This window comes from Salvelinus fontinalis, chromosome 2 (assembly GCF_029448725.1).
Source record: "Salvelinus fontinalis isolate EN_2023a chromosome 2, ASM2944872v1, whole genome shotgun sequence".
NCBI lineage: Eukaryota > Metazoa > Chordata > Actinopteri > Salmoniformes > Salmonidae > Salvelinus > Salvelinus fontinalis.
This window is the reverse complement of record NC_074666.1, coordinates 9,468,890-9,491,090: the sequence shown is the minus strand read 5'-3', so window position 1 is coordinate 9,491,090 and position 22,201 is coordinate 9,468,890. Positions and strand designations below refer to the sequence as shown.

The following is a 22,201-nucleotide window of genomic DNA, read 5'->3' as shown; positions in this document are numbered from 1 at the left end:
TTATTCTGAGGAGAGATAGTCTCGCTGTCGGTGTCTGGATTCAGAAATGGCATAAAGAGACTCTGTAAGAGAGTAGACCTATGTCTTCAGGGAAATATCAATTATATATAAATGATTACTTTGCTAAGCAATGAAAACTGCCTTCCACTGCAATTTACACGCCTCATGGTGCCTCTCATTACCATTTCTGAGGCTTACAAAAGCAATCTGCTAAAAGAAACAATATTAGGACTTTGATTTTAGTATGAACCAGACAAACTCTGGTTCCAGGAGTATTTCCAGAACACCTACACCACTGTTGCAAGATAATCACATCTATTTCTCCTTTGTAGGGTGAAGAAACATCGCTGACCGTATCTTATCTGTCAGCACTTCAGCCTTCTCTTGTAGATACAGCATCAATCCAAATGCATCCACTGACAATATAACTATTTATTCCGATGGAAAACCAATTATGGATCACACCAACAATCCACATTTGCCTCAGCCTGGACCACAACCCAACCAAACCTTCCTCTCTCTCACCTACATTTAAAATGTTTCTTTAGATTTATCCTGAGTGCTATCTAATTGGCTACATCGATGCCCGTAATGAAAGATGGGGCTTTACTCACAGCTAACATCATCTCATGGTGAGGCTGAAACACAAACACAGACCACACTCACATTCCAAAACAACCCAGGGATTCCTACCCTCCTCTCTTTCCTTTCCATCTGAATGTCAACACACACATGGATACATGCTCATTTCCCTGGTGTATGATGGAGAGATCGTATCAGGTGGATCATTGACAGACCAGCGGAGTTTCTGCATTGGGGTTGTGTTCTTTAACAGGACACCAGCATCCGTTTTGGCTGGAGGACATCTCTCTCTTTACCTAATTATCTCTGTTTGCTCTTGACACAGAGAGGAGGAAACTGTGTGTGTGTGTGTGTGTGTGTGTGTGTGTTTCTCTCTGACTGCTCCTCTTAACCACAAAGCACATGTTTGATGAATCACAAGGTGTACACTGACAAAGTCAGTATGATTTATGCCATCAAAGCATGTGAACACAGACAAACAGACCACGCTCAGCTGGCTAGAGACCAAATGTGACTTCTTAGAGCAGACTATCCCATCTTTCAGCAGTAGAACAATAAGCAGCAGTGTGGGACACCTAGTGAATTTATATGTTGTCTCATGACAACTTACACTCCTATTAAGAATTCAAGAAGACCAAGGATATCAAGTTTAAGAAGACCAAAGAACCACATAGGATGAGTGGGTCCAAGTTAATTCCTATGGCACCTAAAGTAGTGCACTTCCTCATGTTAATGGTTCATTACTTCCTCCTGTGTGATTCAGAGCTCATCTGCATGTTTTCATGATCTACTCCAATCTGCAGGTGCACTCCAAGGGAATCACAAGTGGGCTGCCTGTGTCTGACACAGGAGACAGGCTCTCTCTCTGTCTCTCTTCTTCTTCTCTCTCTTTCTCTCTCCCTCTCTCCCCTTTCTCTTAAGGTACTCTCTATCTCCCTCGCTCACCCTCTCTCCCTCTGCTGTTGTCTCATCTCTGATTAAACCACATGATGCATATGCCTGTCACCTGCTAGACAGAAAGACAGCTGTTTCACAGTGGCTCTGTGCTTCCTTCTCTCTGAGTTCCTGTGGGGATATCCTCTACACTTCCTCCCTCTGTTACATCCTCACACCCTGCCATCCTCACACCCTGCAATCCTCAAGTCCTGACATCCTGACAACTTCACATCCTGACAACGTCACATCCTGACAACATCACATCCTGACATCCTCACATCCTGACAACTTCACATCCTGACAACGTCACATCCTGACATTCTGACAACTTCACATCCTGACATCCTCACATCCTGACATCCTCACATCCTGACAACCTCACATCCTGACATCCTCACATCCTGACAACTTCACATCCTGACAACCTCACATCCTCCCATCCTGACAACTTCACATCCTGACAACGTCACATCCTGACATCCTCACATCCTGACATCCTGACAACTTCACATCCTGACATCCTCACATCCTGACATCCTCACATCCTGACAACGTCACATCCTGACATCCTGACAACTTCACATCCTGACATCCTGACAACTTCACATCCTGACATCCTCACATCCTGACAACGTCACATCCTGACATCCTCACATCCTGACATCCTCACATCCTGACAACTTCACATCCTGACAACATCACACCCTGACAACCTCACATCCTGACATCCCCACATCCTGACAACTTCACATCCTGACAACCTCACATCCTGACATCCCCACATCCTGCCATCCTCACATCCTGACAACCTCCCATCCTGACATCCTCACATCCTGACAACCTCCGATCCTGACATCCTCCTATCCTGACATCCTCACATCCTGACATCCTGTAAACCTCACATCCTGACAACCTCCCATCCTGACATCCTCCCATCCTGACATCCTCACATCCTGCCATCCTCACATCTTGACATCCTGCCATCCTGACAACTTCCCATCCTGACAACATCACACCCTGACATCCTCACATCCTGACAACCTCCCATCCTGACATCCTCACATCCTGACATCCTCACATCCTGACAACCTCACATCCTGCCATCCTCACAACTTCACATCCTGACAACATCACACACTGACAACCTCACAACCTCACATCCTGACATCCCCACATCCTGACAACCTCACATGCTGACAACCTCACATCCTGACATCCTCACATCCTGACAACCTCACATCCTGACATCCTCACATCCTGACATCCTGACATCCTCACATCCTCACATCCTGACAACCTCACATCCTGACATCCTCACATCCTGACAACCTCACATCCTGCCATCCTCACATCCTGACATCCTGACAACTTCACATCCTGACAACCTCCCATCCTGACATCCTCCCATCCTGACATCCTGACATCCTGACAACCTCACATCCTGACATCCTCATGTCCTGCCATCCTGACAACTTCACATCCTGACAACATCACACCCTGACAACCTCACATCCTGACATCCCCACATCCTGACATCCTCACATCCTGACAACCTGACAACTTCACATCCTGACATCCTGACAACTTCACATCCTGACATCCTCACATTCTGACAACTTCACATCCTGACATCCTCACATCCTGACATCCTCACATCCTGACAACCTCACATCCTGACAACCTCACATCCTGACAACCTCACATCCTGACATCCCCACATCCTGACATCCTCACATCCTGACATCCTCACATCCTGACAACCTCACATCCTGACATCCCCACATCCTGACATCCTCACATCCTGACATCCTCACATTCTGACAACTTCACATCCTGACATCCTCACATCCTGACATCCTCACATCCTGACAACCTCACATCCTGACAACCTCACATCCTGACAACCTCACATCCTGACATCCTCACATCCTGACATCCTCACATCCTGACAACCTCACATCCTGACATCCCCACATCCTGACATCCTCACATCCGGACATCCTCACATCCTGACAACCTCACATCCTGACATCCTCACATCCTGACATCCTCACATCCTGACAACCTCACATCCTGACATCCCCACATCCTGACATCCTCACATCCTGACATCCTCACATCCTGACAACCTCACATCCTGACATCCCCACTTCCTGACATCCTCACATCCTGACATCCTCACATCCTGACAACCTCACATCCTGACATCCTCACATCCTGACATCCTCACATCCTGACAACCTCACATCCTGACAACCTCACATCCTGACAACCTCACATCCTGACATCCCCACATCCTGACATCCTCACATCCTGACATCCTCACATCCTGACAACCTCACATCCTGACATCCCCACATCCTGACATCCTCACATCCTGACAACCTCACATCCTGACAACCTCACATCCTGACATCCCCACATCCTGACATCCTCACATCCTGACATCCTCACATCCTGACATCCTCACATCCTGACCATCTCACATCCTGACATCCTCACATCCTGACAACATCACACCCTGACAACCTCACATCCTGACATCCCCACATCCTGCCATCCTCACATCCTGACAACTTCACATCCTGACAACATCACACCCTGACAACCTCACATCCTGACATCCTGACAACCTGCCATCCTGACATCCTGCCATCCTCACATCCTGACAACCTCCCATTCTGACATCCTCACATCCTGCCATCCTCACATCCTGACAACTTCACATCCTGACATCCTGACAACCTCCCATCCTGACATCCTGACAACCTCCCATCCTGACAACCTCCCATCCTGACATCCTCACGTCCTGACATCCTCACGTCCTGACATCCTCACGTCCTGACATCCTCACATCCTGACATCCCCACATCCTGACAACCTCACATCCTGCCATCCTCACGTCCTGACATCCTCACGTCCTGACATGTCCTGCCATCCTGAAATCCTCACATCATGACATCCTCACATCCTAACATCTTGACATCCTGACATACTCACATCCTAACATCTTGACATCCTCACATCCTGACATCTTGACATCCTCAACCTCACATCCGGAAATCCTGACTTACCCACATCCTGACAACCTCACATCCTGAAATCCTGACTTCCTGAAATCCTGACTTCCTCACATCCTGATATCCTGACTTCCTCACATCCTGACAACCTCACATCCTGAAATCCTGACTTCCTCACATCCTCACATCCTGACATCCTGAAATCCTGACAACCTCACATCCTGACATCCTGACATCCTCACATCCTGAAATCCTGACAACCTCACATCCTGACAACCTCACATCCTGACATCCTCACATCCTGACATCCTGACAAACCTTTAACAATACCATAAACAAGCAGTGAAATTGAAACTCCAACATAATATAAACTCCAACATCATATAAACTCCTGAGTGGTTAATTTCCACCTGTGAAGGCCTACTGTGTCTTTCCTGGTATTTACAGTTCTGCCAAGACTGAGTGACTGAAGTACAGTTCTGTTAATTATTCTCAAAGCATGAATACAACATTGTCTCATCATGTCCTCCTTCCTTCCATCCCTCCTTCTGTCACATGGAATGACGCTGGAGAGACGAAGAAGGTACGGGGAGTAAAACATTAAATAAAGAACGGACATGGAACGAGACAGTAACAGCGTCAGCAAACAGGTAACACAAACAAAGAACAGTCAATGCAGCAACAGGGAACAGAGCTGGGGAACTGACAAATTTAGGGGAGGAAATAAACAGGTGAGGAGTGAGTCCAGGTGAGTCCAATATCGCTGATGCACGTAACGAGGGAAAGCAGGTGTGCGTAATTGATGACAGGAGTGCGTGATGCAGGGCAGCCTGGCGCCCTCAAGCGCCAGGGGAGGGAAGAGCGGGAGCAGACGTGTCAGTACCCCCCCCCCCCCCCCCCCCCCCCCCCTCCTGGGCGAACCGGCTGAGACATGGGCGCTGGGCAAGCCGGTTGAGGCATGGGAGCCCAACGAACCGGCAGGAGCGTAAGATCCTGGCGAGCCAGCTGAGGCATGGGAGCCTAACATCTGGCTGAGGCAAGACGCCTGTCGATCCCACTGCAGAGAGGGAGCCTGAAGATCCGGTGGAGAGTGACGTGGGATGGGAAGCCGCCGAGCCAAACGAGGCAAGGAAACCTCTCGAGCCAGCCAGGGCTTAAAAGCCCGACGGGCTGGCTTAGGCACCCCCTGTTCCATCGGCAGCAGAATCCCCCCCGACGTCACCAACAAAACAAAAAACAAACAAAAAAAAACTCCTGGGTCGGCTGGGCGAACAAGAACCAACGATCCGGCTGAGGCCCGACGTGGGATGGGCACCATCCGATCCAACCGGGGCAAGGAAACCTCTTGAGCCAGCTAGGGTGTGGAAGCCCGACGAGCTGGCTAGGCCCCCCCGGTTACATCGGTGGCGACCCAGAGCCGATGCCACCATACCAACCGGAATGCCAGTACTCCCCAATGCATCGTGTGTTGGCTGATGCATTCTGTCACATGGAATGACGCTGGAAAGAGTCAAAGCAGGTACGGGGAGTAAAACGTTAAATAAAGATCGGACATGGAACGAGACAGTAACAGCGTCAGCAAACAGGTAACACAAACAAAGAACAGTCAATGCAGCAACAGGGAACAGAGCTGGGGAACTGACAAATGTAGGGGAGGAAATAAACAGGTGAGGAGTGAGTCCAGGTGAGTCCAATATCGCTGATGCGCGTGACGAGGGAAGGCAGGTGTGCGTAATTGATGACAGGAGTGCATGAACCAGGGCATCCTGGCGCCCTCAAGCGCCAGGGGAGGGAAGAGCGGGAGCAGACGTGACACGTTTCTTCATTCCTTCCTTCCTTCCTTCCATCCCTCATTCCTTCCTTCCTTGTTTTAATTTCAAAGACGCCACATGTCGATTTCACTTGTCTCTCCGCACCACATTTATCATGAGACATTATGAATACGGGTGCTGTGATTCGACATGAGTTCTGTGATTATGACTGCTTTTGACAACCTTCTCCCAGCACAACTCTCTGCTACGATGAATTATGAAGCAGAAGGAACAGCAGAGTAGCAACATTTCAAACCTACACTTATAATAATACAAAATACTCAGTCTGATTACTTTGGATGAGAGTAGACCTCAGTGTCTGTGTGAGAACAGTATCTCTAATGTACCCCATGTTGCTTATAGAGCATGCAGGATCGTGGCATGATCACAGCCACACATTTTTAGTGCTTATGCTCATTCACAGATTTACCATAACACACGCTAACATAGTTTTTGCACTCAGTTACCATTGCGTAGGGTTGCAAAGCTACCGTTAACTTACAAATGTTACCGGAATCTTCTGTAGTTTTGGTAATTAACAGGTAATCTATGGCAATCTGTGGTAACTTTGATAATTTATAATTGAATAATACGTTTTAATAAATATTCCTATATCATATCTGTTGTTAAATATCTGTGTCCATATTGTTCATGAGTTTCCAGTGGATAGACCATAATGGTTCAAGAGAAAATAGCTTATTTAATGAAAAAAACATCAAAGCAAGAATTTAATTATTTTAAATGAACTCTGCAACTGTTCAAACTATTGACATTTTTCACAACTGACACCAGCTTGGTGCCAAAACATTGACGACAAAGACATAGTAAAATAAAGGTTGATTTAAAAAAAAAGATAAAGGTATTTCATGCTAAAGCCCTAATATCAGCCCTCACTGCATCTCAGTGCTAGAGGTGTCACTACAGACCCAGGTTCGATTCCAGGCTGTATCACAACTGGCCGTGATTGGGAGTCCCATAGGGAGGTGCACAATTGTCCCAGCGTCGTCCGGGTCTGGCCCGGTGTAGGCAGTCATTGTAAATAATAATTTGTTCTTAACTGACTTGCCTAGTTAAATAAAGGTTAAATAAAAAATAAAACACCAATAGTATTGACTAAGTTGATAATTTATATTCGGATAATGTTTCACAGCTTTGACATACTTTTTGGGGTTATCATATTATTTGATATATTTTACATGTGATAAGGCCACACAGAGTGCCAGAAATAATTACAGACACCTGTGATAATCGGAATTACCCAAAAGGACCACTAGATGTCTAGTGATAGATTACATAAAATCCTTGAAAGTTACCAAAATTCTGTTAGTTTACTGGTCAACTTTGAAAGATTCCAGTACTAAACCCTCCCTTTGCAACCCTACTATTGCTTGAGTAGCTTTGAAGAAAAATGCATCCAACTCCTTTTCGGACTGGCCAGTCAAATAATTGAGATTGCTGCTGCTTTCTCTGTCCATGTGGACCCAAACGGAACAACCCACTGAGTGAGCTACACATTTATCATGTTTTATCTTCGATTCACATTTTACTTCCTGCTTTTTGACTTGTAACCTCTCTGACCGGTTTGGGAATCACATTGAAACATGCAACTCTGTTTTTCTGTGTTAGGCTAGACTAGGCAGCCCCCAGCTGTCAGCCCATATAAGGAGTCCCACTCCAGAATCACAAAGAATCTCATTTTCTGTTTTAAGACCAATGACTGGAAATAAGGAAGTTAGTGAGTGGCTGTTACAACTTACAACATATCTTTCCACGAGGAACATCTTAGTACATGGTCTCAGTGAATGTATGTACCCTATGTACATGGTCTCAGTACAATATGTACGGTTGGTGTCAGTGGGTCTCAGCACTTCAACCAGGCAGAGAATCCATGCTACTCTGTTACCGGTCACAGTGCCTCCCAGAGAAGAGGAACGGACATTATTGCAGAGCTCCTCCTGACTACAGTAACTAACAGTATGTCACGATCGTCTTCGGGAGAAAGAGAGGAGGACCAAGGCGTAGCGTGAAGTGAATACATTCTTCGATTTATTAAAGAAGAAACGAAGAACACTTGACAAACTTACAAAAGAACAAACGAACGTGACGCTGTACATAAACAGTGCAGACACAAGCAACTAACATATAGACAGTAACCCACAACCCACAATACAAAACAGGCTACCTAAATCTGGTTCCCAATCAGAGACAACGCAAAACACCTGTCTCTGATTGAGAACCATATCAGGCCAAACACATAGAAATAGACAAACCAGACATACAACATTGAATGCCCACTCAGATCACACCCTGACCAAACAAAACATAAAACATACAAAGCAAACTATGGTCAGGGCGTGACACAGTAACTGAAAACCATGACCCCCGGGCAGGAAAGAACTGAGGTGTGACTGACTATACTATGACATCATCCAGGGCCAACCGGACCAACACCCCCAGGGTCTGCAGAGGATCCAGGGCCAGGCGGCACTGTCATGTTTCCCATAGGGGCCCCTCCCTGCCAACCCTGCATCCCTCCCTCCCTTCCAACCCTGCATCCCTCCCTCCCTACCAACCCTGCATCCCTCCCTCCCTACCAACCCTGCATCCCTCCCTCCCTGCCAACCCTGCATCCCTCCCTCCCTCCCTACCAACCCTGCATCCCTCCCTCCCTGCCAACCCTGCATCCCTCCCTCCCTACCAACCCTGCATCCCTCCCTCCCTGCCAACCCTCCCTCCCTCCCTCCCTACCAACCCTGCATCCCTCCCTCCCTTCCAACCCTGCATCCCTCCCTCCCTACCAACCCTGCATCCCTCCCTCCCTCCCTACCAACCCTGCATCCCTCCCTCCCTCCCTACCAACCCTGCATCCCTCCCTCCCTCCCTACCAACCCTGCATCCCTCCCTCCCTTCCAACCCTGCATCCCTCCCTCCCTTCCAACCCTGCATCCCTCCCTCCCTTCCAACCCTGCATCCCTCCCTCCCTTCCAACCCTGCATCCCTCACTCCCTACCAACCCTGCATCCCTCCCTCCCTTCCAACCCTGCATCCCTCCCTCCCTACCAACCCTGCATCCCTCCCTCCCTCCCTACCAACCATACATCCCTCACTCACTCCCTCCCTACCAACCCTGCATCCCTCCCTCCCTCCCTCCTTCCCTACCAACCTTGCATCCCTCCCTCCTTCCCTACCAACCCTCCCTCCCTCCCTCCCTCCCTCCCTCCCTCCCTCCCTCCCTCCATCCCCTCCATCCCTCCCTCCCTCCCTACCAACCCTGCATCCCTCCCTCCCTCCCTCCCAACCCTGCATCCCTCCCTCCCCTCCCTACCAACTCTCTCATCCACACTCCCCTCCATCCCCTCCCTACCAACCCTGCATCCCTCCCTCCCTCCCTACCAACTCTCTCATTCATACTCCCCTCCATCCCCTCCCTACCAACCCTCCCATAAATCCTCTGTAGCCTCCATCCCTCCCGTGCCATACCGTCTCCCTGCCTGCATTCCTCCTCTACTGATAAGGTAGCTCTGGTAGTCAGGGTGGGATTGCTAAAATAACAATCTTAGAAAAAAGGGTTCCAAAAGGGTCCTCCGGCTGTCCCCATAGGAAAACCCTTTTTGGTTCCAGGTTGAACCATTTTGAGTTCCATGTAGAACCCTCTGTGGAAAGGGTTCTACATGGAGCCTAAAACGGTTCTACTTGGAACGAAAGGATTATCCTATGGGGACAGCCGAAAAACCCTTTTGGGTTCTAGATAGCACCTTTTTTTTCTAAGAGAGTAGACTAGTTTTGTTTTGGACAGAATCTTTGTCTCAGGGTTATCTTTGTATATTTGTATTTGTATTTATTATGGATCCCATTAGCTGCTGCCAAGGCAACAGCTACTCTTCCTGGGGTCCAGCAAAATTAAGGCAGTTTATACAATTTTAAATACATTACAATACATTCAGACTGTGTGCCCTCGGGCCCCTACTCCACCACTACCACATATTTACAGTACAAAATCCATTTGCACATGTGTAATAGTGTGTATGCTGTCGTGTGTGTATGCGCCTATGTTTGTGTTGCTTCACAGTCCCCGCTGTTTCATAAGGTGTTTATTTAATCTGTTTTTAAATCTAACTTTCACTGCTTGCATGAGTTACATGATGTGGAATAGAGTTCCATGTAGTCTTGGCTCTATTTAGTACTGTGTGCCTTCCACAGTCTGTTCTGGACTTGGGGACCTTGAAGAGACCTCTTGTGGCATGTCTTTGAGGGTATGCATGGGTGTGCTGTGCGCCAGTAGTTCAAACAGACAACTCGGTCCATTCAACCTCTCATAAATACAAGATGACATTAAAAGATCATCTTCTGTCATTTATTTATTTCCCTACTAACAAAGATCCAGCACCCAACCGTTTTTGAAGTATAACCTGAGTGCAGCACATTGTCTATTATTCTGTCCAGTTATGTCATTTAGATTTACATAAATATGAGGGAGGGGGGGGGGGGGCTTTTGACCAGATTTAAAGCTACAGGGAGGACATAAGCAATTACCAGTGTCATTTAACAGATCATTCTCAATCCAGACATCATTAGTTATATTGTGGTGTGTGTGTGTGTGTGTCTGTCAAACATTACAGACGGAGACAAAGAAGTATTGCAGGTGCCCCCATGACCTTCTGTGTAATGGAGTCCAATCAATGAGACAAATGGGCCACTTACACACACGCGCATGCACGCACAAACACACACAGTGTGCCTGAATGAAGGTTACACCCTTGGGAGAGAGAGACAGAGAGACAGAGACAGAGAGACAGAGAGACAGAGACAGAGAGAGAGAGGTGAAGGCTAAATATTGTTGATGCTGGAGGCTGTGTTTCAGATCAGGCCCATCAACAGAACACAGAATGATGGATTAGTCTCATTAAGTCTTTAAATGGCAGCACAAATATACTAATCATACTATACACCTGTCATATTAATGTTCAACTGGTATCTATTAAGACCACGGACAGGGGTATGATATAACTTGAAGCCCTTCAGAGGAGGAGGAAGTATTATATTAACAGGGCGAGAATTTTGTGTGTGTATATATATGTGTGTGCGCATACGTGCATTTCAAGTTAAGTTTTTATTGTCACGTGCACCAGTACTGTGAAATGCCTTTCTTGCTCTTTCCCAACAATGCAGTAATCAATATCAGTAGTACTATAATATTTTTTTAAAGTCAAATAGAACAAAAACAGAAGATAAATAGAAATAAGAAGAACATGAGAAAGTAAGTAAGCTTTATACAGGGTCAGTTCCAGGTTCAGTGCCAATATCATATTTAAAATGTGCAGGGATAATGGAGTGGTAGGGGTAGATATCTATAGAGGTAAGGTGACTAGGCATCAGGGTATATGATAAACAGAAGTAGCAGCAGAGTATATTATAATTGTATGTGATTGTGTGTGCGTGCATGTGTGTAAAATCAGTACAAATGTGTGTGCGTGCATGTGTGTGTCAGCAAACAAAGTGTGTGTGTATGTGAGGTGTGTGTAGAATGTGCATAAAGTGTGTGTGTTGAAGTGTCACTGTGAGTGTGTGTGTGTGTGCATAGAGACAGTGCAAAAAAAAATACAAATAAAATTGAAGGGTCAGTGCCAATAGTCCATGTAGCCATTTTGTTAGCTATTAGCAGTCTTATTGCTTGGGGATAGAAGCTGTTGGTGTCAGACTTGTAGCTCCGGTACGCTAGCAGTGCGTAAGCAGAGAGAACAGTCTATGGCTTGGGTGGCTGGAGTCTTTAACAATTTTCCGGGCCTTCCTTTCACACTGCCTGATATAGAGGACCTGGATGGCAGGGAGCTCGGCCCCGGTGATGTACTGGGCTGTCTGCACCACCCTCTGTAGTGCCATGCGATCGAGGGCGGTGCAGTTGCCATACCAAGCAGTGATGCAGCCAGTCAAGATGCTCTCAATGGTGCAGCTGTAGAACTTTTTGCGAACAATGAGTCGAGACTTCTACTGCGCTAGTCAGCACACTTTTTGCTGTTGATGAAGAGGAAAACCCCTCCCCCTCTCGCTCTCCCTGACTCCACCGTCCTGTCTGCTTGGTGAATGGAGAATTCATCCAGTTGGATAGCCATGGGGGTATCTTGTTCCAAAAGTCATGTTTCAGAAAAATGGAGATTATTGCAGTTATGAGTGCTACTGGTTATGGCAGTGCATATGGGGGGGGGGGGGTTAGATGAGGGCCACTCAATCCGTTCAGTCCAGGCACATCAACTCCATGGGGAGGGAGGGGTATAGGGAAGTCGTGAGCAGATGTTCCCTTCTCCCACTGGGACCTCCACAGAGCCTCTGTGGAACAGAATATTTGAGCGGTCAAAATCCCGCTCATGGCTCATGGAGCAGTGCTTCCTTTCCAACCACTCCAACCCCTCTGCGCTCACAGCAACAAACAAACAAAAACTGTGGCTCCAAATTTGCGCCCTTCATTAAAATCCCAATTTAACCAACGCTCATCTATTTTTGTGACTACCTGGACCCACCATTTAGTTTTGAAGTATTGAAACCAAACAGAATGATTTGAAAGAAAAGTATTTTAATAGACATGAAAAGGTGAATGTAAGAAATGCACATAATTTCAAATAGGCTACATGTCATATTAAACAGCATGTAAACACTCTGAATAGGTCAGGAGCCAGACAGGGAGACTAAGAAGGAATGAAAATGTATTATTTGAACTATATTATTTCAATTATTTCAAGGTTATAGCCTACAAAGAAATACATTGTGAAGCATTTGCGAGTGCGACACAATAGGCTGGAAAGGACATAAAACGCTCAGCATTTAATTAAACATTTTGTTGCATTAAATCATTATAGGCTGTTTCTTACTTATTCTATTATCTATAAAATAGGCCAAGGAAAATTTTCTATAGGTAGGCCATAAAAATGGAAAGCTCCTTGAAAGTGGGAATATGCCAGGCCTATTGGGCGAAAATCAATTATGGCCTTTTGTGTAGATAATAAAACAAAAATGAACAAAACTTTTAAAAGATCTGATTTTTAGTTCATAAATAATTTGCTACAATGACACACTTTGTTATCTACCCACCTCGTTCCTTTCTTTTAGCATGTGCATGTAGAAAGTGCACGTAGTAAGTACACCATCATGCTTTCGGGATACGTGTCTTTTCAGATTCCACAATGATTCTTTAGTTGTGGACACTACATCACCACACTCCCTCTCTTGCGCTTGGTCCTAATCTTTGTAAGTCACCTTGATTTTGAACCTGTGTGTTTTATCAGTTTCTTTATGAAAATATTTAGTGAACTCCATGACAGTAGCTAAAGCAAGGGGCTATAGCAGCACACAAGTAGACTACAAATGTATGCTGGGCCAGGCATGCCCTGAGCTCGTGAAGTGAGCACTACTGGAGTAAAATTGGAGCGGCGAGAGGGCCGATGCTCCAGCCTTAGGGAATCTCGCTCTGTCTTCCAGTAAAATTGGGCACGCTCCTCGCTCCGCACCTCGCTCTGCTCTGCTCACATACTCTGCTGTAGAACCACTTTCCCTCTCAATTCCCTGTTACTGAGAGGAGTGTGCTCACTGCTCTGGGTGGTGGAAGAAAGACAGAGAGAGAGCATATGGGTCTGTTAAAGCAAAACATATTGCTTAGCTAGAAGGGTGTCTCGGTCTCCACCCCTATAGCTGGCAGGGTGTCCCTGTCTCTACCCCTATAGCTGGCAGGGTGTCTCCTCTCTACCCCTATAGCTGGCAGGGTGTCTCCTCTCTACCCCTATAGCTGGCAGGGTGTCCCTGTCTCTACCCCTATAGCTGGCAGGGTGTCTCCTCTCTACCCCTATAGCTGGCAGGGTGTCCCTGTCTCTACCCCTATAGCTGGCAGGGTGTCCCTGTCTCTACCCCTATAGCTGGCAGGGTGTCCCTGTCTCTACCCCTATAGCTGGCAGGCTATCTCCTCTCGACCCCTATAGCTGGCAGGGTGTCTCCTCTCTACCCCTATAGCTGGCAGGGTGTCTCCTATCCACCCCTATAGCTGGCAGGGTGTCTCCTCTCCACCCCTATAGCTGGCAGTGTCTCCTCTCTACCCCTATAGCTGGCAGGCTGTCTCCTCTCGACTCCTATAGCTGGCAGGCTGTCTCCTCTCTACCCCTATAGCTGGCAGGGTGTCTCCTCTCGACCTCTATAGCTGGCAGGGTGTCTCCTCTCTACCCCTATAGCTGGCAGGCTGTCTCCTCTCTACCTCTATAGCTGGCAGGGTGTCTCCTCTCGACTCCTATAGCTGGCAGGCTGTCTCCTCTCTACCCCTATAGCTGGCAGGGTGTCTCCTCTCGACCTCTATAGCTGGCAGGGTGTCTCCTCTCTACCCCTATAGCTGGCAGGCTGTCTCCTCTCTACCTCTATAGCTGGCAGGGTGTCTCCTCTCGACTCCTATAGCTGGCAGGCTGTCTCCTCTCGACTCCTATAGCTGGCAGGGTGTCTCCTCTCTACCCCTATAGCTGGCAGGGTGACTCCTCTCGACCCCTATAGTTGGCAGGCGGTCTCCTATCCACCCCTATAGCTGGCAGGGTGTCTCCTATCCACCCCTATAGCTGGCAGGGTGTCTCCTATCCACCCCTATAGCTGGCAGGGTGTCTCCTCTCGACTCCTATAGTTGGCAGGCGGTCTCCTATCCACCCCTATAGCTGGCAGGGTGTCTCCTATCCACCCCTATAGCTGGCAGGGTGTCTCCTATCCACCCCTATAGCTGGCAGGGTGACTCCTCTCGACCCCTATAGTTGGCAGGCGGTCTCCTATCCACCCCTATAGCTGGCAGGGTGTCTCCTATCCACCCCTATAGCTGGCAGGGTGTCTCCTATCCACCCCTATAGCTGGCAGGGTGTCTCCTATCCACCCCTATAGCTGGCAGGGTGACTCCTCTCGACCCCTATAGTTGGCAGGCGGTCTCCTATCCACCCCTATAGCTGGCAGGGTGTCTCCTATCCACCCCTATAGCTGGCAGGGTGCCTCCTATCCACCCCTATAGCTGGCAGGGTGTCTCCTATCCACCCCTATAGCTGGCAGGGTGTCTCTGTCTCTACTCCAGGGACTGGAGCATGGTGGACAGCAACAGACTACTTACTCAACCATGTAAACATGTTTCATTGGCAGGGTGTCTCCTGTCTAGCTGTAGCTCTGGGACTGGAACAGTGGCCTACTGCCTGTAACTGCCTTGAAGCCACACAGTTAGTAGTTCCTCCTCCTCCTTCCTAGTTCCTATTCCTGTCCAGTTGCCATTGGAAACCCTCCAGTTGCCCATAGAGATCTTATTAAAATCGAATTCCTAATTCTATGCCTGTGCCATTCCATCGGTCAGATGCCAGAGCAGACCCGTCTCCATTGCCATGGCTACCCTGCAGTAAACACAAGCCGTTGTTGCCGTGGTATGAGTTGGTCACAGATTATACTGGTTTCTAGGTTCGGCATGTTTCTGTGAGACTGTTAAAGATATTACCAAAATATGTTTAGACAACAGCTTTGTGTGTTTTGTATGTTTGGGTCCAAGGTTCCGTTGTTCGTTAGGCTAGACGGTGTCTCTCTTTGTAACAGTCGAGTGGGTTTGTTTGTATATAAATTACTGTGCCACTCTTTGGTTGTCTTGAATATGCACACGGGACAGATTTGAATAGCTTTCTCTGATCTCCCAGTTTATCCTTCCCTTATCATTAACGGCCAAGAAAACCAAGGTAACCTGCCAAAATGACCATCGCCCCGTAGCACTCCCATCTGTAGCCATAAAATGCTTTGAAATTCTGGTCATGGCTCACATTAACACCATCATCCCAGACACCTTGGACCCACTCCAATTCGCATATGGCCCAACAGATCCACAGATGACGCAATCTCTATTGCACTCCACACTGCCCTCACCCACCTGGACAAAAGGAACACCTATGTGAAAATGCTATTCATTGACTACAGCTCAGCGTTCAACACCATAGTGCCCTCCGGGCTCATCACTAAGCTAAGGACCCAGGGACTAAACACCTCCCTCTACAACTCGATCCTGGACTTCCTGACGGGCCGCCCCCAGGTGGTAAGGGTAGGTAACAACACATCTGCCACCCTGATCCTCAACACAAGGGCCCCTCAGGGGTGCATGCTCAGTCCCCTTTTGTACTCCCTGTTCACCCATGAATGCATGGCCAGGCACGACTGCAACACCATCATTAATTTTGCCGACGACACAACAGTGGTAGGCCTGATCACCGACAACGATGAGACAGCCTATAGGGGGAGGTCAGAGACCTGGCCGTGTGGTGCCAGGATAACGACCTCTCTCAGTCCTACCACCGTCGTGTGATCAGCAAACTCAGTGATGGTGTTGGAGTCATGTGTGGCCACACAGTCGTGAGTAAACAGAGAGTGCAGGAGGGATCCACGTGGCAGATGTGTTGTTCACTACCCTCACTGCCTTGGGACGGCCTGTCAGGAAGTCCAGGATTCAGTTACAGAGAGAGGTGTTCAGTCCCTAGATCCTGAGGTTGGTGATGAGCTTGGAGGGGACCATTGTGTTGAATGCTGACCTGTAGTCAATGAAAAGCATTTTTAGGTATTCCTTTTATACATAGGTATTCCTTTGATCTAGGTGGGTGAGGGCAGTGTGGTGTTAAGCGTGTATGTGGGAGGTGAAGTCAAGTGCAGGAGAGCGGATTATAGTAAACAGGTGCACTTTAATACCGGTCAACAACGACAGCACATAAAACATACTAGTGCCAAAAACATGGTCTATAACAAAAGTGCAGCGCCTTACAAATATCCACGTAACAATAAACAATTACACACAAAGACATGATGAGGAACAGAGGACTAAATACATGTAGATTGATTGGGGAATGAAAACCAGGTGTGTATGGAACAAGACAAAACAAATGGACATATGAGAAAAGGAGCGGCGATGGATAGAAAGACGGTGACGTCGATCGCCGAACGCCGCCCGAACAAGGAGAGGAGCCGACTTCGGCGGAAGTCGTGACAGTTCCCCCCCCCCATTGACGCGCGGCTCCAGCGGCGCGCCGACACCAGCCTCAGGGACAACCCGGAGGGCAAGGCATAGGACGATCCGGCCGGCGACGGGGAAACTCCCACAGTAGTTCGGGGTCCAAAACATCCGCAACCGGGACCCAACACCTCTCCTCCGGACCGTAGCCCTCCCACTCCGCAAGGTACTGAAGGCCCGACGCCACGAATCCAGGATGGAACGAACGGAGTACGCCGGGGCCCCCTCGATGTCCAAAGGGGGTGGACCGCCCGCACTTCAGATTCCTGGAGCGGACCAGCCACCACCGGCCTGAGGAGAGACACATGGAACGAGAGGTTAATACGATAATCGGAGGGAAGCTGTAATCTGTAACACACCTCGTTCACCCTCCTCAGGACCTTGAAGGGCCTCACAAACCGTGGACCCAGCTTCCGGCAGGGCAGGCGGAGGGTCAGGATTCGGGTTGAGAGCCAAACCCGGTCCCCCGGTGCGAACACCGGGGTCTCACTGCGGTGACGGTCCGCGCTGGTTTTCTGGCGAAGCTCGGCTCGCTGGAGGTGAACATGGGAGGCCTCCCATGTCTCCTCCGCGCGCCTGAACCAGTCATCCACCGCAGGAGCCTCAGTCTGACTCTGATGCCACGGCGCCAGAACCGGCTGGACCCCAATACGCACTGAAAGGGGGAGAGGTTAGTGGTGGAGTGAGGAAGCGAATTCTGTGCCATCTCGGCCCAGGGCACAAATGCTGCCCACTCCCCCGGCCGGTCCTGGCAATAGGACCGCAGATACCTGCTCACATCCTGGTTGACTCTCTACATGCCCGTTACTCTCGGGGTGAAAACCTGAGGTAAGGCTAATCGAGACCCCCAGACGTTCCATGAACGCCTTCCAGACTCTCGACGTGAACTGGGGACCCCGATCAGACACTATATCCTCAAGTACCCCGTAGTGCCGGAAGACGTGAGTAAACAGGGCTTCCGCAGTCTGTAGGGCCGTAGGAAGATCGGGCAGAGGGAGGAGACGACAGGACTTAGAGAAACGATCCACAACGACCAGGATCGTAGTGTGTCCATGTGAAAGAGGTAGATCAGTTAAAAAATCCACAGACAGGTGTGACCAAGGTTGTTGTGGAACGGGTAAGGGGTGTAGCTTACCTCTGGGCAGGTGTCTCGGAGCCTTACACTGGGCACACACCGAGCAGGAGGAAACAAAGATCCTCACGTCCTTAGCCAAGGTGGGCCACCAGTACTTCCCAATCAGACAGTGCACCATCCGACTGATCCCCGGATGACCAGAGGAGGGTGACGTGTGGGCCCAATAGATCAACTGGTCACGGACAGCAGACGGAACGTACATACGCCCGACCGGACACTGGAGGGGAGCGGGCTCTGTACGCAATGCCGGCTCAATGTCCGCAACCAGCTCCCACGTGACCGGCGCTACCAGGCAAGAGGCCGGGAGTATGGGAGTCTGATCCATGGGCCGCTCCTCTATGTCATACAGCCGGGACAGTGCGTCTGCCTTCAAATTCTGGGAACCTGGTCGGTAGGGCAGGGTAAACACAAAACGGGTAAAGAACACAGCCCACATTGCCTGACGAGGACTCAGTCTCCTCGCTGCCCAGATGTACTCCAGGTTGCGGTGGTCAGTCCAGATGAGGAAAGGGTGTTTAGCCCCCTCAAGCCAATGTCTCCACGCCTTCAACGCTTTCACCACAGCCAACAGCTCCCGGTCTCCCACATCATAGTTACGCTCCGCTGGGCTGAGCTTCTTAGAGAAGAAAGCAAGGGGGCGGAGTTTTGGTGGCGTACCCGAGTGCTGTGAGAGCGCGGCTCCTATCCCAGCCTCGGACGCGTCCACCTCCACTATGAATGCCAAAGAGGGATCCGGATGGGCCAGCACGGGAGCCGAAGTAAACAGAGCTCTTAGCTGCCCAAAAGCCCTGTCCGCCTCAGCCGACCACTGCAACCTTACGGGACCCCCCTTCAGCAGGGAGGTAATGGGATCTGCCACCTGGCCAAAACCCCGGATAAATCTCCGGTAGTAATTGGCAAACCCTAAAAATCGCTGCACCGCCTTTACCGCGGTGTGAGTCGGCCAATTAAGCACGGCTGCAATGCGGTCACTCTCCATCTCCACCCCAGATGTGGAAATGCGATACCCTAGGAAGGAGACGGCCTGCTGAAAGAACAGGCATTTCTCAGCCTTGACGTACAGGTCATGCTCCAAAAGTCGTCCAAGTACCCTGCGTACCAAGGACACATGCTCGACGCGTGTAGCGGAGTATATCAGAATGTCATTGATATACACCACTACACCCTGCCCGTGCAGGTCCCTGAAAATGTTGTCTACAAAGGATTGGAAAACTGATGGAGCATTCATCAACCCGTACGGCATGACTAAGTACTCATAATGCCCTGAGGTGGTACTAAACGCTCTCTTCCACTCATCTCCCTCCCGGATACGCACCATCTTATACGAGATCCAGTTTTGTGAAGAGGCGCGCCCCATGCATTGACTCAATCGCCGTGGCGATAAGAGGTAGCGGGAAACTGTACCTCACCGTGATTTGATTGAGACCTCTATAGTCAATGCACGGGCGCAGACCTCCATCCTTCTTCTTCACAAAAAAGAAACTCGAGGAGGCGGGTGAAGTGGAGGACCGAATGTACCCCTGACGCAGGGATTCAGAGACATATGTCTCCATAGCCACCATCTCCGCTTGCGACAGGGGATACACGTGACTTCTGGGAAGCGCAGCTTCTGCCAGGAGATTTATCGCACAATCCCCCTGTCGATGAGGTGGTAATTGAGTCGCCTTCTTTTTACAGAAGGCACGAGCCAAATCTGCATATTCTGGGGGGATGTGCACGGTGGAGACCTGGTCTGGACTTTCCACCGTCATAGCACCAACGGAAACCCCTACACACCTCCCCGAGCACTCTCGTGGCCACCCCGTAAGAGCCCTTTGTTGCCAGGAAATAGTGGGGTTATGATGAGCTAACCAGGGAAGGCCTAGTACCACGGGAAACGCAGTACAGCCAACGAGGAAGAGACTGGTTTTCTCCTCGTGACCCCCCTGCGTCTCCATGGCCAGGGAGATGGTGGCTTCCCTGATTAGCCCGGACCCTAATGACCGACTATCCAGAGCGGGAACTGGGAAAGGTCTAACTACAGGAATAATGGGGATCCCTAAACTAAGGGCTAACGCTCTGTCAATAAAATTCCCAGCTGCGCCTGAATCGACAAGCGCCTAATGCTGGGAATCCGGGGAAAAATCAGGGAAACAAACAGGTACAAACAGGTGATCAACAGAGGACTCTGGATGAGTGTGGTGCAGACTAACCTGAGAGGCATGAGATGAGGGCAGACACTCTCTCATGCACTCCACTGTCACGACTTCCGCCAAAGTCGGCTCCTCTCCTTGTTTGGGCGGCGTTCAGCGATCGACGTCACCGGCTTTCTAGCCATCGCCGGTCCATTTCTCATATGTCCATTTGTTTTGTCTTGTTCCATACACACCTGGTTTTCATTCCCCAATCAATCTACATGTATTTAGTCCTCTGTTCCTCATCATGTCTTTGTGTGTAATTGTTTATTGTTACGTGGATATTTGTCAGGTGCTGCACTTTTGTTGCACAGTGGCCAGGTAAAGGTCCAGTTGTAATAGGAAGCCCTGGCACTGTGTGGCCGTCCCATCATACTCCCTGGGAAGGGAGAGACGTATCCCACTGGGACTGGCTCCGGACGGGGCGGGTAGAGGCAACCCCGGTTGCGCTGGTCGAGGCACTGGGGAGACTTCCGGTCTCTCCCAGCGGTCCATAGTCTGGACAACGCGATCCATCATGGCACCAAGATGATGTAACATGGCCGAATGTTCCTGGACACGCTCTTCGACTCCTCTAACCGGGGTACCTGCTCCTGCTGACTCCATAGTTGGGTGTGTAATTCTGTTAGGCGTGTTTGTGGGAGGCAAAGTCAAGTGCAGGAGAGCGGATTATAGTAAACAGGCACACTTTAATACCGGTCAACAACGACAGCACATAAAACATACTAGTGCCAAAAACACGGTCTATAACAAAAGTGCAGCGCCTTACAAATATCCACGAGATTGCGTAATCTGTGAACTCAGGGTAAGGATAAGGGAAGGATAAACTGAGAGATCAGAGAATAGCTATTCAAATCCGGCCTGGATGCATATTGAAGACAACCAAAGGGTAGCATAGTAATTTATATACAAACAAACTCAATTGACTGTTAGAAAGAGAGACACCGTCTAGCCTAAAGAACAACAGAATCTTGGACCCAAACATATGGAACACAACGCTATACACACTCGCAAATTACACAACAACAACAAGCAGAGGTTTGTGATCACAAGCCAAAACATTCACCAAAGCCAAGCGAGATAACTAAAATATCTGCCTACTGACTGCAGAGTAAAAAGCAAAGCACATATTCTGTTTAAGGTTCAGGGAAGATCCATAATGTTCCGGAACGGAACCATTATTTTAAAAGCATGGGAACTGGTTAATAACTATATTTTACCTACAGGGCATTTTTTTCCAATCCCACAAAGAAAAAGCGTCTCTACAAAGCCCTCTCTGTCACTCAGAAACTTATTCCAGTGCCTACCAGCCAGCTGGAAATCTTTACCTGTGTGTGTTTAAGCTACCTGCCCCTCCCCCTCTGAAGCATAGGCTACTGTACTGACGTTACAAGAGTTATTAAGAAATTAGGGAGAGGGATTTTTTATTAGAGAAGAATGGATCAACTTTTTCAATGCTAGTTAAGGATATAGCTATCACGTTTCACGTTGGATTTATTAACTTATAAAAGGGA

At 49.0% G+C, this 22,201-nt stretch overlaps 1 protein-coding gene across 3 annotated transcripts in view; it reads right to left on the bottom strand.

Moving 5' to 3' along the window:
* Nucleotides 1-22,201, bottom strand: part of LOC129811448 (band 4.1-like protein 4) — a 119,078-nt gene that overhangs the window by 82,272 nt on the left and 14,605 nt on the right. The window lies entirely within an intron of this gene.